This window comes from Mauremys reevesii, linkage group 12, assembly GCF_016161935.1.
Source record: "Mauremys reevesii isolate NIE-2019 linkage group 12, ASM1616193v1, whole genome shotgun sequence".
Taxonomy (NCBI): domain Eukaryota; kingdom Metazoa; phylum Chordata; order Testudines; family Geoemydidae; genus Mauremys; species Mauremys reevesii.
In genome coordinates, this window is record NC_052634.1 from 18,329,123 (window position 1) to 18,344,458 (window position 15,336).

The window sequence follows — 15,336 nt, forward strand, 5'->3', positions numbered from 1 at the left end:
GCCTCTGACATTCTCGTGGGGGCTCCTGCGGGGCCTGGGGCAAATTGCCCCAGTTGCCCTCCCCCCCCGGGTGTCCCTGCTATGCAGTCCAAACTATGGGCATGCAATCTACTGCTATTGGAGCACAATCTTCAGTGTGAGAATGAGCTGGTCTCCAGTTTGAATTGAAAATATAGAAAACTATTATAATTACTTGTGAGGTACTTTGACAATTAAGAATATGCAATGTGAAAACATTTCATGTTAGTATATTGCTAAATGCTGACATTCACCATTTTGGCCACATGCTGAACAGCTTAAACATTTCTAATAAAATGTTGTTTGGTAGCTTTGACCAATAAACACCATATTAATTTGTTAAAATTAACTTAAACAGTAAAAACTGTAGTCACAGTCATGTTGCAGTGTTTCTGGAACTGTCAAAAAATGATACTTTTTCATTTTGGGTGTCATTGTTTTACCTCGCCTACAGGATTACAATACGACATGACATCTCCACATCATACCTCATTTAAATGTACATAAAATAAGCTTTCAAATGATATGTGCTATGGATGTGTGTAGGGTGGGGTACATGGCCCATTTTGGAGAATTGCTGGATGACTTCCCTAGTCTGAAAATGTTGATGTGGCCCCAGATAACCCCAGTGCCAAGTACATATTTGAAATAATAGAGACAGCTTTGCTGTCCACGGCTGTGAGGTTGGCACTTTTCACCTGTCCAAAATTCACTATGCATCTGAAGAAGTGAGCTGTAGCTCACAGCTTCATGCTTAAAAAAAATTTTGTTTTCTTTTAAGCCACAAGTACTCCTTTTTTTTTTTGATACAGACTAACATACACTACTCTGAAACCTTTAAAAACCTTAAAGACATATGCAAATCCCCTGGATCCAGGAGACACCAAGCAATGGGGCAGTGAGCTTAAAATAAGTGACAGTAGAAAAAGTGTCATGTGAGCTCTGGTTTATGAATGGGGGTCTGGTATACAGTACTGAGGTTTAAAGTAAGTAAGAGTTGAGAGGTATGAACAAGTTTTTATAGCACTGGCTCTGTATCCTCTGACAAAAGCAAAAACTTTCTCCTAGAGCTGTTTTCATGCATAGAAGAGTTTGAATTTGATGAGGTTGTTAGCAAATATCACCACAGCAGGAGAATAAAGCCTATCTCAGTTTCTTAATGGACTGTCCTTTATATTAGCTCATCTTGTGTCTCTACTGTCTGCATCATGGGGGACACAGGGAAGCATTCAATGGCACCAGACAGGCTCTCCATGCATCTTCAGCATGTGCCGTTTGGAAAGCTATGAGCCTTCACTTCAGGCTCTCACAGCTCTAATTTTCCATTCTGAGCAAACGGGAAGGTTGGAGTCAGCTGCTTTTGGATACATTGCATGAAATCTGCAAAGTGCGGGTTATTCATAATTTGAGGTTAATGGATTTTTCAGTAAAACCGATGTGGGCAAATTTGGCTTATCTGAGACATAAACACACAACTGCGCAAAGGGATCTAAGGTGGGACTGGCTCTCAGAGAAGGGTGAAGAGGCATTGGAAAACGCGAAGATTGGAAGGTTAGCATTAAGTGCACAATTTTTAAAGGAGAGAGAGAGAATTTGTCATGGTTCAGGTTTAATCCCTGAAGCTTGAAATAGAAGAGTCATCGTCTGTGCGTATGTTAAGGTTGCTTCCTACTGGAAAATGATACAGCAGGATAAAACTTCCACTCTGCTGCCAGATTTGTTGAAGGCAGCTCGTTAATGTTTTTCTCAAGTTGTTAATTACTTTGACTTGTTTTAGAGGAAAGAGAAGCAAATATACTTGGAAAATGCATGTCAAGCCCAAAGCCCCACCTTGGGCCCACACTGATGGGATTTTTGCTGCCTTTTATTCTGTTGCATGTCAGATGTCAGGCCAGGAGAAATCTAGCTGCTTGGGAGTTTGGAAGGAAGCATTCAGGCTATGTTTGTACTGCCAGCTGGTGGGAGGCACTGGGGTCTTGTTGCTGTGACTTGTTACATATAATCCTATCACATTCTGTTACCTCTCCTTCAGCACCATATTTAGCCTGAGGTGTTTTACAAGATCCTGCCATTTGCAGGGAGGCATGTGGCAGCACTGTGAAGGAGAAGAGAGATTTTTAGCTACTGGGGGAAGGTGCCAGATAGGAACTCACAGGCAGACATAGTCCTGGTTGGCTCTGGCTCTGCCTGGTTAGGAATGACCCCCTCCTTCACCAACTTGCAAGTGTGCATGGCCCTGCCTTCACATGCTGCTGATTTCAGGATGTAAGTAGAGGGGAAGGGATTTAAAAGAGGCCTCCCTCCCCATAGAGTTGTAAGGACTCAAATATAATATTGATAAGGCTGTAAGGGCTCAAATATACCCTTGATAAGGATTCTGATTACTGTTCTAAACATTCCTGTGCCCAGTGGGAGCTGTAATGGTGCAGTGCCAGGGGCCAAATCGATGGATTGACAATAGGTTGGAGAGAGTTAAAAGCTAATTACCTCATTTAACTCAGAAGGTCCAGAGGCAGAGGAGGATAGTGCAAAAGTGAGAAATCTGGTAGAGCCAGGGACATAGGAGGAGTCTCCCCTGTTGGGCTCAGGAGCCGTAGTGTCCTAGGATGCTGTTAAAGCTGCTGCACCATCTGCAAAGGTGGTAGGAATGAACGTTGCAAAAAATCACTGGGTGTTTCACCTGAAGAAGGGTTCTGAATAGTTTGTCTGGAAAGAGGCAGGACAGAAACATACTCTGTCACAATGATGAACCTACATGAGATGACCAAACAATTTCAAAGCTCTATAGGGTATATCTACACAGGGATAAAAAATAGCTGACTTGGGCTCACAAGACTCAGGCTCTAGGACTGAAAAACTGCTGTGGAGGGTTCAGGCTTGGGCTGGAGTCCAAGCTCCAGGACCCTGTGATTTTTCACCCTGCAGCCCAAACCCTGCAAGCCCAAGTCTGCTGACCCAGGGCAGCTGCGGCCATGCTGCAGGACTTTTATCTCTGTGTAGATATACCCATAGTGTGTTACAACTCATAGTGCATCTAGATTGGAGATGGGGCTTTGGAGAAAAGAATAAAATTTCATAAAAATCAGTGTACAATTTCAGATTCCCTAAAGAAGGGGTAGTCAATAGGCAGACTGCGGGCCAAATTCAGACCGCCAGACACTTTTGAACAGTCTCCAAAATCTTTTTATTTACTTATTATTATCATTATTGTTTTTTATTATTATTGTTTTCTCTGGAGTCTGGACCTTGACCAAGAAATTTAGACCTTGACAAAAAATAATTGATTACACCTGCCTTAAAGCACCCTTCAAACTGAAAACCCTGTTATTCCCTTAGCTTTGTTGGGCCTTTCATTCCCCCCAAGTCAGTGGGCCAAATGTCAAACCCCGAGTCTCTCTCTGCAGGGAATGTCAGCTGGCAGGAGATGTTAGATGGGAGTAGAGCCTGGGCTTCTCCAGCTGAAAATCTCCAAGGCTGCCTGCTGCTAGTCTCAGTGGCCCATAACTTCCTTTTCCAACATGTTTTAGAAACACATGAGGATTAGCATGGGTGGTGGGTGGTGGGTGGAGCCCCCCCTTTGGGGAGGCTAGCCCCCGGCTTCACCCCTTCCACCCACATATACCCCCACAGCCAGAGCTCCAAGACCCCCTGCCCCCCACCCATGGCAGTAGCCCCGAGACCCTCTGCCCCCTCCTGTGGCCACAGCCCTGAGCCCCCACCCCCCACCCAGAGGAGCCCCGAGTCTCCAGGGACTCCAGGGAGATTACTGACAAACCCAGGAAGCTGAGTAGCACATACCATCTCCTCAGCTGTCCCGGAATCTACCTGGGGCATAAAAATAAGCAAAATTTTCCCACGCCAAACCCACAACCAGCATCTGGCGGCAGCAGCTGCGCCAGGACAGGCTGAGAATCCCCTGGACTAGTATACCCACCGCCTATGAGGATAAGAGTCTTTATTTTTTGATCCAACAGCATTTAGTTTTGTTTTTTTTTTAAATAAAGCTTCCCTGTTTTACAAGTGAGAACCACCTTTCTGAGATCTGCTTTCATTGCTGATGGAGGGCTAGACTGCAAAATGTGTACCGAGCACAAGTCAGTTTTGGTAGTACAGATCAATTCAGTCACTTAAAGCATCAGTCAAGTAAAAGAGTGCAGCATCAGTGCAGACCACATTTTAGGGGTAACATCCAGAGATGGGAAAACCTCAGTGATGTTGAGATTTTGTAACATTCACAGATTAAATTTCAGAATTTTTAAAACTAGTTTGAGTCTTTCTTTTCCTGTAAACTTAAACCCAAGTTTTTTTTCCAAAGGTGATTTATATTAATTATATTATATTATATTATATTATATTATATTCAGCCAAAGAGGAACCTCTTTTAGGGAGAGAGATGCTCCCTGAAAGCTGCACTGGTTTAAGCAGGAGGACTTTATGATAGGCAGAGCTGGTAGCAATGCCTAGATTTGAGGTTACCCAACACTTTCCGTTATAAAACAATGTTTTCAGTTGCTTATAACTTTTCCAGACTTCAACTGTTCAGACTGAAATTTCCTATGCTGGGTGCGTGCCTCACCACTGAATTTTATCACAGGTTTCAGATAAAAATGGTTTAGCTATTTCTCAAAATAAGATTGGGGGGAACTATATTATTTTTCCCACGTTAAAACAGTTTTTACTACTATTTCACTGAGAAATTCTAGCAGCTCTACACTTTGGTGCAGGCACTTGAAATTTGGTGTCAGGAGATGTCTTTACTTGGAAAAGAGGAGACTAAGGGCGGCTATGATAGAGGTATATAAAATCGTGAGTGGTGTGGAGAAAGTGAATAAGGAAAAGTTATTACTTGTTCCCATAATATTAGAACTAGGGGCCACCAAATGAAATTAATGGGCAGCAGGTTTAAAACAAATAAAAGGAAGTTCTTCACACAGTGCACAGTCAACCTGTGGAACTCCTTGCCTGAGGAGGTTGTGAAGGCTAGAGCTATAACGGTTTAAAAGAGAACTGGATACATTCATGGAGGTTATGTCCGTTAATGGCTATTAGCCAGGATGGGTAAGGAATGGTGTCCCTAGCCTCTGTTTATCAGAGGGTGGAGATGGATGGCAGGAGAGAGATCACTTGACCATTACCCATTGGATTAACTCTCTCTGGGGCACCTGGCATTGGTCACTGTTGGTAGACAGGATACTGGGCTGGATGGACCTTTGGTCTGACCCGGTATGGCCGTTCTTATGTTACTATGTACTGTCCCCATGAAAATGTGCTCAAATTTAGCCAAGTTATAAGCCTCTAAAAATTGTCAATTTGCATATGCTAAGTAGAGCCTTGCTTGATTTTGTTATCTAAATTGTCCCAATGTACTGGCCAAGATCATAGATTCATGAGTTTAAGGCCAGAAGGCACCACTTGATCATCTTCTCTGACTTCCTGTGCATCAGGCCGTGACTTAAGTCCAGTAACTTGTGTTTGGCTAAAGCATCTCTTCTAGAAAGAAAGCCAGTCTTGATGTGAGGAAAGTGATGGAGAATTTCCCCCTTGCTTTGGCAGTTAGTTCCAATGGTTAATCACCCACACTGGTAAAAATGTGTACCTTATTTCTAATTTGAATTTGCCTGACTTCAGCTTGGAGCCATTGATTCTTATGTCTTTCGGTGCTAGCTTAAAGAGCCCTTTATTTTCTCTGTGAAGATACTTAGCACTGCAATCAAGTCACCTCTCAATCTTCTTTTTTGGTAGCGTGAATTAGCTCTTTAAGTCTCTCACAGTACAGCACTTTTCTCAAATCATTTTTGTGTCTCTTTCCTGCTCCCTCTCCAATTTTTCAACATCCTTTCTAAGATGTGGACACCAGAACTGGATGCAGTATTCCACTATGGGTCTCACCAATGATGTATACAGAGGTAAAATCATCTCCCAGCTCCTGCTTACTACACCACATGCCTTCAGCACCCTACTCTAGCATCCTGCCCCATCTGCTCCCTTGTTTCCTATCCCTCATCACATCCGCCCCCTTATCTGCTCCCTGTCCCTTGTGTTCCTGGCACTCCATCTATCCACCCCCATTTCCTCATTCCCTTCACCTGAGTCCCCCACTGCATCCTGAAGCCCACCCCTCTGTCCCCTGTGTCCTAGTCTTCCCCATCCCTACCCCATGTCCAGAGTCCAGTCCCCCTGTATTATCCCCCTTATTTTTCCACCTATGTATTGCATGCCTTCCTTCAGCCTCATGTCAGGGACCCATTCCCCCAGGCCTAGAACAGCTTCCCCAGCACCCTAGGGTGCCCTTCAGATTGACACCCAGGGGGGTTTGCTTGAGATTTGGGGGGCAGAGCCCTACTGGGGGGGCAGATGGAGCCCCATGCTGTGAATCTCAGCCCATGGTTATAATTAAAGGATTAGGAAACATGCCTTATAGTGATAGACTCAAGGAGCTCAATCCATTTAGTTTATCAAAGAGAAGGTTAAGGGGTGACTTGTTTATAGTCTATAAGAACGTATATTAAGACCAAATAATTAATAATGGGCTTTTCAATCTAGCAAAGAAGGTGCAACATGATCCAATGGCTCAAAATTGAAGCTAGACAAATGCAGACTGAAAATAAGGTGTACATTTTAACTGTAAGAATAATTAACCATTGGAACAATTTACAAAGGATTGTGGTGGATTCCCCAGCACTGGCCATTTTTAAATCCAGATGGATGTTTTTCTAACAGATCTGCTATAGGAATTATTTTAGGGACTTTCTATGGCCCGTGTTATACTGGAAGTCAGACTACATAGTCACAATGGGCCCTTCTGGTCTTGGACTCTATGAATCTACGATGCTTTTCAGAATAGATCCCTAGTACAAGGCTGGGCAAGGCTGCAATGGGGTCCTTCCAGGGAAGTCTGAGTATGGAGGAGCATCGATTCATAGAATCATAGAACTGGAAGGAACCTCGAGAGGTCATCTAGTCCAGTCCCCTTATCTAGGCAACAACCTTCCTAGGCAATTTATTCCAGTGCTTAACCACTCTGACAGAAAGTTTTTCCTAAGTTTTTCCCAACCTAAACTGCCCTGGCTGCAATTGAAGCCCATTGCTTCTTGTCCTATCCTCAGAGGTTAAGAAGAACAATTCTTCTCCCTCCTCCTTGTAACAACCTTTTATGTACTTAAAAACTGTTATCATGTCCACACTCAGTCTTCTCTTCTCCAGATTAAACAAACCTAATTTTTTCAATGTTCCATCATAGGTCATTTTTTCTAAACCTTTAATCATTTTTGTTGCTCTTCTCTGGACTCTCTCCAGTTTGTCCACATCTTTCCTGAAATGTGGTGCCCAGAACTGGACACAGTACTCCAGTTGAGGCCTAATCAGCGTGGAGTAGAGCGGAAGAATTACTTCTTGTGCCTTGCTAATACTCCTGCCAATACATCCCAAAATGATGTTTGGGTTTTTTTGCAACAACGTTACACTGTTGACTCATATTTAGCTTATGATCCACTATGACCCCCAGATCCCTTTCCACAGTACCCCTTCCTAGGCAGTCATTTCCCATTTTGTATGTGTGCAACTGATTGTTCCTTCCTAAGTGGAGTACTGTGCTTTTGTCCTTATTGAATTTCATCCTATTTACTTTAGACCATTTCTCCAGTTTGTCCACATCATTTTGAATTTTAATCCTATCCTCCAAAGCACTTGCAACCCTTCCCAGCTTGGTATCATCCGCAAATTTTATAAGTGTATTCTCTATGCCATTATCCAGATCATTGATGAAAATATTGAACAGAACCAGACCCAGAACCAATCCCTACAGGACCCCACTTATTATCCCTTCCAGCATGACTGTGAACCACTGATAACTATGCTCTAGGAATGATTTTCCAACTAATTATAGTAACTCCATCTAGGTTGTATTTCCCTAGATCATACGAGACATTATCAAAAGCTTTACTAAAGTCAAGATACACCACATCTACTGCTTCCCCTCTATCCACAAGGCTTGTTACCCTGTCAAAGAAAGCTATCAGGTTGGTTTGACACAATTTGTTTTTGACAAATCCATGTTGACTGTTATTTATCACCTTATTATTTTCTAGGTGTTTGCAAATTGATTGCTTAATTATTTGCTCCATTATCTTTCCAGGTATAGAAGTTAAGCTGACTGGTTCTGTAATTCCCTGGATTGTCCTTATTTCCCTTTTTTTGGGCACTATATTTGCCCTTTTCCAGTCTTCTGGAATCTCTCCCATCTTCAATGACTTTTCAAAAAGAATTGCTAATGGCTCAGATATCTCCTCAGTCAGTTCCTTGAGTATTCTAGGATGCATTTCATCAGGCCCTGGTGATTTGAAGACATCTAACATGTCTAAGTAATTTTTGACTTGTCACCACCAACCTTCTTGGTGAAACCGAAACAAAGAAGTCATTAAACACCTCTGCCATTTCCACATTTTCTGTTATTGTCTTTCCCCCCTCATTGAGTAACAGGCCTACTCTGTCCTTGGTCTTCCTTTTGCGTCTAATGTATTTGTAGAATGTTTTCTTGTTTCCTTTTATGTCCCTAGCTATTTTGATCTAGTTTTTTGCCTTGGCTTTTCTAATTGTGTCCCTACATATTTGTGTTACTTCTTTATATTCATCCTTTGTAATTTCAGCCAGTGTCCACCTTTTGTAGGACTCTTTTTTGAGTTTTAGATCATTGAAGATCTCCTGGTTAAGCCAGGGTGGTCTCTTGCCATACTTCCTATCTTTCCTACGCAGTGGGATAGTTTGCTCTTCTGTCTTTAATAATGTCTCTTTGAAAAACTGCCAACTGTCTTCAATTGATTTTCCCCTTAGACTTGTTTCCCATGGGATCTTACCTACCAACTCCCTGAGTTTTCTAAAGTCTGCCTTCTTGAAATCCATTGTCTTTATTTTCCTGTTCTCCCTCCTACCATTCCTTAGAATCATGAACTCTACCATTTCATGATCACTTTCACCCAAGTTGCCTTCCACTACCAAATTCTCAACCAGTTCCTCCCTCTTTATCAAAATCAAATCTAGAACAGCCTCCCCCCAGTAGCTTTCTTCACCTTCTGAAATAAAAAATTGTCTCCAATACATGCTAATAACTTGTTAGATAATCTGTGCACTGCTGTGTTATTTTCCCAGCAGATGTCTGGGTTGTTGACGTCCCTCATCACCACCAATTCCTGTGCTTTGGATGATTTTGTTAGTTGTTTAAAAGCCTCATCCACCTCTTCTTCCTGGTTTGGTGGTCTGTAGTAGACCCCCTACCATGACAACACCTTGTTTTTTACTCCTTTTATCTTTACCCAGAGACTTTCAACAAGTCTGTCTCTTATTTCTGTCTCAGCCTCAGTCCAAGTGTGTACATTTTTAATATATAAGGGAACACCTCTTCCATTTTTTCCCTGCCTGTTCTTCCTGAGCAAGCTGTATCCTTCTATGTCAATATTAAAGTCATGCGTATTATCCCACCAAGTCTCCGTGATGCCAACTATGTCATAGTTGTGTTTATTTACTAGCATTTCGAGTAATAGCATTCCTGCTTATTTCTCATACTTCTTGCGTTAGTATACAATATCTAAGATACTGATTTGATTTCCCCCCCAGTTCTGTCTCGTCTCTCCCTTATTTCTGCTATAACAGCCCATGCTCCCTCCAGAGTCCAGCCCTTCTCCCAGGTCTCCATGTTTTTGACTTACCGGTGGGCTTTGGTCACCTACCCCTATTGAACCTCGTTTAAAGCTTTTCTCACTAGGTTAGCCAGTCTGTAGCCAAATATGCTCTTCCCCTTCCTCGATAGGTTGACCCCATCTCTGCTTAGCAGTCCTTCTTCCTGGAACAGCATCCTGTGGTCAAGGAAGCCGAAGCCCTCCTGGCGACACCATCCTTGAAGCCAGGCATTCACCTCCAGGATGCATCTGTCTCTACCTGGGCCCCTACCTTTGACTGGAAGGACTGAAGAGAACCCCATCTGCGCTCCCAACTCCCTCACCCTTTTTCCCAGAGCCCTGTAATCACTTCTGATCTGCTGAGGGCCATACCTCGCAGTATCATTAGTGCCAACATGGATGAGTAGCATGGGGTAGTAGTCAGAGGGCCTGATGTTTCTCGACAATCCCTCTGTAACATCTCGGATACGGGTCCCTGGCAGGCAGCATACTGCCCGGGATGCCATGTCAGGGCGACAGATGGGTGCCTCCATCCCCCTCAGAAGAGAGTCTCCAACCACCACTAGCCTATGTTTCCTCCTGGGAGTGATGGCTATGATCCTCCCAGCCTTGGGGGTACATGGCTTCTCCTCTTCAACCTTTGGGGGTGATTCCTCATCACTTGTTGCCAGGGTAGCATAACGGTTCTCCATTACCATGGTGGGTGGGTTGGGAGTAGGGGTGGAGCACTGCCTGCTGCCCGAAGTAACCAGCAGCAAGTCTCCTCCCTGTACCAGAGCCTTATCCTCCTCCCTCGGTGGTGTGACAGCAGTCCTCTCTAGCTGGATAGCATCCTCAGCCTTGAAAGTCTCCATATGAATACTGTCAATGAATTCCTCATGTGCCCAAATGCTCCTCAACCTAGCCACCTCCTCCTGCTAACTGCTGCTATATTTGACGCTCTGTCACCCTGAAAGGGGAATTGATCTGGGGTGAGGGGGTTCATGAAGCTGCAGGGAGTACAGGGGCATGCACTGGAATAAAAATTGGGTTGTTTTTGGAGGTGCACTTTCTGTGCCTCCCGCGGTGGAGGAGCTGGATCTCCCACCTTCCCCAGTCCCCTCCACAGCCCCGGGGCTGGTGGAGCTGGCTCTCCTGTCCCATCCCCTGTAGCCAGCGGACCTGGTTCCCCCTCCCCACATGGCCCAGTGGAGCTGGCTTTCCCCCAGCAGCCAGAGGAGCTGGATCTCCTCTCATGGCCCCAGGGCTGGAGAAGCTATCATCTCCCACCCCAGCCCAGGGCCGGAGGAGCTTGCTTTCCCCTCCCCGGCCCCAGAGGAGTTCTGTGCCCCCTCTGATTGGGGGGGGCATCTGCATTCTTGTCCCACCCCACTTGTGCACGCCCCGAGGGGGTCACTCCTGTCTGCATGAGACATTCCCTTTGAAATGTGGGTGCTGTTTTAAAGACACTACCAATGACCCGTCACCCTTCCTGGTTGCAACACCTGGCTCCACCAACTGCCTGTGCACGTACCATCGTCACAGAGTGACTGAATATGCCAAGCAGGACTTCCGTTGCAATTGCATCTGCCTGCTGCTGGGGGCCGATGTGGTGCAGGACATAGGTCTGAGGGTAGAGAAACTCTCTCTCCTGTGCTCTGAGTGCTCTCCCTGCTGGTGCCCAGGCATCCAGGAGGGGAAGGAGGGTTCTGAGTGATTTGCATACAGGGGAGTAAAAAACATAGTGGACAGGGGCAGAGATGAAGGGTAGGGACAGGAGCTTGACAGTGGCAGAGGAGATAGGAGCCTGGGGCAGGAGCCAGGATGAGGGGACCAGGGTAGGAGAAAAGGGGGTAAAAGACAAGAGGTTATTGGAACAAGGGGTGGAGAAAGGCAGAGGAAGAGGGAGGATAGAAGCAGAGGGGTTGACGTTAGAAGCAAAGAGAGGGGGAACATGGGAGCAGAGAGAGGAGCTGGGGCAGTAGCTGAGGGAGATAGCAGTAGCAGCAGAGACAAAGGTGGACCTAGGAAGGAGAAAAAGGGACAGAGAAAGGCTGAAGGGACAGGGGCATAGGTATGTATCAATTGAGTACAATGTCCTATAGAACCAGGAATGGAACCAAGGAATACTGAGTTTCTATATTCTGTTGCTGTCTCAAAATAACTGTGAAACCCACTGGCAAAGTGTATGTCTCCAGTCCCCTACAGTGGCAGGTTCATATTGAAGATAACTATCTTCTACTTCCACCAGTTAGTCAGTTAGCTCAAGAAGTAGACGACTGTGCTGTAAATCTAAAGATCGAAACCCCACAGATCACCCCATGATGGGGTTTTATATGGCTCCATGTGATTTTTTTTCAGTGTTTAAGTTCTTAAAAAACAGAAAATTACATTAAATTATGTTAAAATAACATATTTGGCACGGGTGTGACCACTACTGGAGTTTATGTCCAGTTCTGGTGTCCACAATTCAAGAATAGTATCAGAGGGGTAGCCATGTTAGTCTGGATCTGTAAAAGCAGCAAAGAGTCCTGTGGCACCTTATAGACTAACAGATGTATTGGAGCATGAGCTTTCGTGGGTGAATACCCACTTCGTGAATACCCACATCCGACGAAGTGGGTATTCACTCATGAAAGCTCATGCTCCAATATGTCTGTTAGTCTATAAGGTGCCACAGGACTCTTTGCAATTCAAGAATAGAATCAGAGAAATGTAAGACTGGAAGGGCCCTCAAAGGTAATCTAGTCCATTCCCCTCAACTGACACAGGATTAAGTATATGTAGACCATCTCTGACAGCGGTTGGTCTAACCCAGCGGTTCTCAAACTGGGGGTGAGACCCCGGAGGGGCGCGGAATGTATTCAAGGGGGACGTGAGAAGCTTTAGGGAAAAAAAGCCTACTGCACATATTTTACCAACAGCAATGAATAGCTAGCAAAGCTGATTCCTCCAAACATATCAGGTCCTCAGATGGGGCTGTGCATTTGACTCTAGGTCGGGGTGGGCAAAATTTTTGACTCAAAGGCCACATCTGGGTATGGAAATTGTATGACAGGCCGTGAATACTCACAAAATTGGAGGGTGAGGTGTGAGAGGGGGCTGGGGTGCAGGCTCTGTGGTGGGACCAGAAATGAGGAGTTCAGTGTGCAGGAGGGGGATCTGGCTTGGGGCAGGTGGTTAGAGAGTGGGGGGGTGAGGGCTGTGACTGGGGGTGTGGGCTCTGGGGTGGGGCTGGGGATGAGGGTTTGGGGTGCAGAAGGGGTCTCGGGGCTGGGACCAAGGGGTTCGGAGGGCAGGAGGGGGATCAGGGCTGGGGTAGGGGGTTGGGACTTGGGAGGGGGCCTGGGGTGCAGTCTCCGGGTGGTGCTTACATTAAGCAGCTGCCAGAAGCAGCAGCATGTCCCCCTTCTGGCTCCTACGCGGAGGCGCAGCCAGGCAATTCTGCAGGCACCGCCCCTGCAGCTCCCATTGGCCGTGGCATAAGAGCTGGAGGTGGGACATGCCACTGCTTCCAGGAGCCGCACGGAGCCACGATACGTCCCCACTGTTTGAATCAATGCCTTACTGTTTTTAATATTTAGTGAGTTGCATGTTGTTGTTTTTTATCAGTATATGTACAAAAAATGGGAACACAATCAAGTAATTTTGAGAACCACTGTCCTAATCTGTTCTTTAAAACCACCAGACAGGGATTCCATAACTTCCCTCGTTAAGCTTTTCCAGTACTTAATTATCCTTATAGTTAGAAAGATGTTCCTAATATCTAACGTGAATTTTCCTTGCTGCAGAATAAGCCCATTACTTCTTGTCCTACTATCACATGCTGCTGGGGGATATCCAAAGTTGTGAGCCACCGTGTTACCTCTTTACCTCAGCAAAAGTGAGTTTTGCTGGCGACTAGATTGTGTGTCAGCTCCCTGCCTCACCAGTCTATCTTCCTCACCAGCAAACTCTCCAGTCCCAGATCTTGCCTAGCAGCTAACAATCAGTGAACTCCAGCCCCCGAGCTTGTCAGAGCTGTTTCTCTGAAATGCATCGGCTCTATCACTGTGCATTCACAGAAGAGAGTAAGTTTGCTGCTCTGTTAAAGAGTCAGTACATCACAGCTTATTAACTTAACTGGAGTACATACACCCTCCCTGCTGGAACGTGTTTACATATTCATTGTGTTTTAGCAATGCTAGCAATACCAGTGACAAGTTCATGTACCAGACACTGAACTTGCAGGCAAGCATCTGTTTTTGACAGGGCCTGACTTTTGCTCAAAACATAACTTTTGCTGACTTTGGTTCAGGCATCAGGTCTTGTACCAGGGACATGCTCCAGACTCTCTCTTCCTACTACATCCCCCACTTAACCCTAAGCAACACAGCTCAAATTTTGGATTTCTAGGCATGATTTCCCTTTACAAATGCTGTGTTGACACTTCCCCAACATACTGTTTTCATCTGTGTCTCTGTCAGTTCTGTTCTTTACTATAGTTTCAACCAATTTGCTTGGTATTGAAGTTAGGCTTACTGGCCTGTAATTGCCAGAATTGCCCCTGGAGCCTTTTTTAAAAATTGGAGTCACATTAGCTATCCTCCAGTCACCTAGTACAAAGGCTGACTGAAGTGATAGGTTACATTCCAGAAAGTTCTTGACAGGATACAGTCCCCCATGCCAGTGGTATGACCTGCACTGTTTTTCCTAGAGGTGTGACCTTTCATTTAGCTTACCTAAACACGTTAGAATCATAGAATTATAGAAGATTAAGGTTGGAAGAGACCTCAGGAGGTCATCTAGTCCAACCCCCTGCTCAAAGCAGGACCAACCCCAACTAAATCATCCCAGCCAGGGCTTTGTCAAGCCGGGCCTTAAAAACCTTTAAGGATGGAGATGCCACCACCTCCTTAGGTAACCCATTCCAGTGCTTCACCACCCATCTAGTGAAATAGTTTTTCCTAATATCCAATCTAGACCTCCCCCACTGCAACTTGGGACCATTGCTCCTTGTTCTGTCAATGTTGTTTAAGAGAGTCTAGTTTACCACACAATCCAGATTGCTCTGTAGAACTGACCTGTCCTTATAATTATTCACAGTTCTACCAACCTTTTTGTCATCTACCAGATTTAACAGCAGCAGTTTTATATTTTCTTCCAGATCATTGATAAAGATATTCAATAGCATTGCGCACAAAATAGATGCCTCTCATAACTGACTAAGAACATATCCTTTTGGATGATGATTCCCCATGTACAATTACTTTATTAGATCTATGAGTTAACCAGTTTTTAAAACAGTTAATATATGCTATTATTGTTTTTTATAGAGCTGATATTTTTAATCAGAATGTCATATATTACTAAGTCAAACCCCTTTCAAAAGTCTAAGTATAGTATGTCAATGCACTTACCTTTGTCAACTAGTCCTGTAATCGCATCAAAAAAAGGCTATCAAGTATTTTTTTTAGAAGACCTGTGTTCCATAAAGTTATGTTGAGTGGCATTAATTGTGCTATCATCCTTTTGTCTTTTACTTATTGCCTCCCATGTCAACCTATCCCATGATTTTGCCTGGTTAACCAGCCTATAGCTACTACCCCTTTTAAATATTGGCACAACATTAGATTTTGTCTGTCCTCTGGAACTTTCCCAGGATGCTAAGATTTATTTAGTATCAACA

The 15,336-nt window shown here is 44.7% G+C and overlaps 1 protein-coding gene across 12 annotated transcripts in view; it reads left to right on the forward strand.

Moving 5' to 3' along the window:
- Positions 1 to 15,336, forward strand: part of PKNOX2 (PBX/knotted 1 homeobox 2) — a 655,223-nt gene that overhangs the window by 537,805 nt on the left and 102,082 nt on the right. The window lies entirely within an intron of this gene.